This window comes from Spinacia oleracea, chromosome 4 (genome assembly GCF_020520425.1).
Source record: "Spinacia oleracea cultivar Varoflay chromosome 4, BTI_SOV_V1, whole genome shotgun sequence".
NCBI lineage: Eukaryota > Viridiplantae > Streptophyta > Magnoliopsida > Caryophyllales > Amaranthaceae > Spinacia > Spinacia oleracea.
In genome coordinates this window covers 180,719,805-180,723,824 of record NC_079490.1, presented here as the reverse complement: position 1 = coordinate 180,723,824, position 4,020 = coordinate 180,719,805, and positions in this window count along the sequence as shown.

Below are 4,020 nucleotides of genomic sequence, written 5' to 3'. Positions count from 1 at the left end.
CAACGATATTCATCAGGAACAATGAACTGATCAAACAGAACGAATTCAACACCCATAACATCAATTTTTCGCAATATCATCATAAAATTAAGAAAAAAGAAAGCAGAAACGGTAGATCTTGAGAGAAGAAGAAAGGTTATACCTGAATACCATGCTCGAGACAGTAAAGCTGCTAGCAAGAATTTTTGACCTGGATACCAGCTTGACCGATGCACTCCCTCGTTTTCGCTTGAAATATCTAGATCTAATACGAAGAAAATTTGTTGAAAGAGGAGAGAGAAAGAAAACGAAATCGATGGCGTTTATGAAGACACCTTATTTGAAATTATAGAGAATGAGGGAGAGGGAGAGGGAGAGGGAGAGGGAGAGGGAGAGAAGACCTTCCATGGAAAGGGGCGGACGGTTTGAGGAGTTTTGAACCCGGAGAGAGGAGAGGGGAGAGAGGAGAGGGGAGAGAAGAGAGAGAAATGAATCTTTCAGGGTAACAAAAGAAATGAGGAGGAGAGAGAATTAAAAATTGGAGTATATGCGAGTGTTGTTTGTTGAAGCGAACCTTTAATGCCCCCTTCAACAATTGCTATTGAAGCGAACAATAAAAATGTTCGCTTCAACAACCCTGTATAATGTTTGACCCGCGTTGACCGATTGGCTGTTGAAGCGTATTTCACTATGCCCCCTTCAATAAGGGGGCTGCAACAAGGTTTTTTTCTACTAGTGATTATAATGTAGCCAATTTTTTTTTTCCCATATACTCCAAGGCACCAAAGAAATACAACAACCTTCACGTAACAAAACACTACCTCCTACCTTACTCATACAATCATTTACCACATAAATTCTGCTCGGAACCAGTTGTAGTAGGGATGTTTGCAGCAACTTCTCTATGCTACGATTGCTATCAACGAAGAAAAAGTAGTACAACACATGCAAAACTAAACTTAAACCAGGTGCACATAAATTGTTGACTAAAACTGAAAGAACTCCCTATACATAAATCAGAAAGATAAATGAAGTTTACCTTCTAAATGAGTTCTATTCATCAGAACCTGAAAATGATTGTCTAAAGGAAACTCCCGCCATTGTTGCTGTTGTTGTTGTTGTTATGGCGGTGTAACTCGGGACCAACTCGTTCTGAGTCGACTCAACAAAATGCCCCAAAAAACTCAGCCCCGCTTCCACCGCAACCAAGATGAGTCGCCGCTGAGTCATCCACCTCAGAACCGGAGTTTGCAGAGAACGCGACTTGAAATCCGGCTGAAGACGTCATTACTTTAAGATCTGGGTTTGCCTCCTTCGTATTCGCTAAGCTTGAATTTTAAAACAAATTTGAGAGATTGGGATGATTTGGTGAGAGGAGAATTTGAAGGGAAAGCTCGATACTGATTCTGAAGGAGAGACAGAGAAGCTTTGGAGTTTCAACATGGAGATCTGGAAAATACGAGAGAGAAAGAGTTGTACAGGGGAGGCAGGAATTGTATGAGAGAGAAAGGGAATAGGAGCAGGTAGATTGCGTCGCACCAAAATAAAAAAGAAAAGGAAAAGGTAATAATTAAATTTTAGAAACCGATTTTTTTTTACCTCCTTTGCGTCGCAGAATTACTAATCTGCGCCGCAGGTTAGTAATTCTGCGAAGCAAAGCAGGTAATATTTTGCGTCGCATTATTACTAACCTGCGACGCAAATGACTCTAAGAACTTCTTAGAGTCATCTGCGTTGCAGATTAGTAATTCTGCGACGCAAATGACTAATTTTAATGCTTAGAATTGTCAATTGCGTCACATGTTTAAATGTGCGAGGCAAATGTGGTGATGCAAATAATTGTTTTTCCACTAGTGCATGTAAATGAAGGTGACTCTTGTGTTTATTTTAACCATGATTCATTTGGTTGTGTGATCATTTGTCTTTATGCGGACAATATGCTGATTTTGGTACTAATTTGGATCGAGTGAATGAGACAAAAGAATTTTTGAGTTCAACATTTGAAATGAAAGACATGGGTAAGGCATATGTGATTTTGGGAGTTAAAATTTTAAGAACTCCAAATGGCATATGTCTTAGTCAACCTCATTACGTTGTAAAACTTCTTAAAAAGTTTTATTCATTTAATGTCGATCCAATCAAGACCCCATATGATATAAGCATCCATTTAAATAAAATAAAGGTGATCTTGTTTGTCAATCTGAGTATGATAAGATTATTGGTAGTGTCATGTTTCTTATAAATTACACCAGATCTGACATTGCTTATTCTGTGAATAGGTTGAGCAGGTACATTCATAACCCAAGCAATGAACACTGGGGTGCTTTGAGGCGTTTTCTTAGGTACCTAAGGGGCACTATGGATTAAGAATTGCACTACTCCAAGTTTCCCGGAGTGTTGGAAGGATTTTGTGATGCCAACTGGGTATCCGATAATGATGAAGTCAACTCCGCCAATGGTTATGTCTTCACCATATGGGGTGGAGCTGTCTCTTGAAAATCCTACAAGAAATCTTGTATTGTTATGTCTACTATGCAATCTGAGTTTATTTCTCTTGAATTGGCAGGTCACGAGGCAGAATGGTTGAGGAACGTGCTTGCAGATATTCCAATGTGGGGGGAAGCCAACTCCTTCAGTTACACTTCATTGTGATTTACAATTGCTATTGCCATGGCAAACAACCATGTCTACATGGGAAGAAGAGACACATTCGTTTGAGGCACATGCAAGGATGTCAAAGAGTTACTGTCAAGTGGAGTGATATCACTAGACTATGTTAAGTCTGAAAAGAACATTGTAGATCCGTTAACGAAACACCTAGGTAAAAAACTAGTTTTGGAAACGTCGGAGGGGATGGGCTTGAAGCCCATTGGATGAATTGTAAGGTACTCCCTCTGCAATTAAATAGAAGTCACACAAGGTCGGACACGGGTATTAAGGAAGAATAGTTGAATGAAATAAAATAATAAAGAAAGTGGAGTTGGGGTAAATATTTTAATTAAGTAAAACAAGTGGGTACCATTAAATTTTGGAGGGATAGGAGTAGGGATGGCAATCACATCCGAATCCGAACCGAGTCCGACCCAATCCGAAGGAAAAAATCCGATCCGAATCCGAGAAAAAAAAAAGTCTGAATCCGAATCCGATTAAAAACATCCGAATCCGAATGGATATGGATCAGATATGGAGTCTGCAGAGACTCCGACCCGACTTCGACTCGAGTCCGAATCCGAGTCCAAATCCGACTCGAAATTATTTCAAAGTGTATTATTTTTCGTACATAACTTTTTTTTAAAGGAAGTTCTCAATTTAATCTAATATATTTAATTAAAGCCCATACATTTGTAATTTATTAATTTATTAGAAACTCATTAGATTTTGGTAAATGAGAAATATGATTTCTAACTTATTTTAAAATTAAGAAATACAAGTTCTGTGTAAGTAAAGTTAACGCATTATTCGGATTTGGATATGGATATGGATATGGATTCGAATATGGATATTATATGGATGCAATTTTGGAGTCCGAGTTTTAAATGGATATGGATATGGACGCAATTTTAGAGTCCAAATTTTAAATGGATTGGATTTGGAGTTTACTACATCCGACCCGAATCCGATCCATTATCATCCCTAGATAGGAGTGGGAGGTTTATGAAATTAATTGTTTAATGTGTTGGTGGGTCATAGGGTAAATTAGATATATTATTTAATTAGATGGTGGAATAGAAAAGTTACTAAAAATGAAAGTTTGACTCCTAATAAAATACAGCTGGAAAGGATAAGTATGACTCCTAATAAAACATAGAGGGAGTAATGAGCTCCCACTCATTATGAGTTCAAAGGGGAACATTATGTAATAATTCAGAAGCACACATTTTTGTTTTATCCATCCCTTGGATGTTTATTATGTGCTTGTTACTGTGTGGAACGAGGTCGAGCACATGGCTCTTAATGAACCCATATCCATATTTTTTTGTGGTGTGATGTAGTTCACACTTGATGGGATTCACCTACTTAGGTGTGGAAGTGAGACCGCTT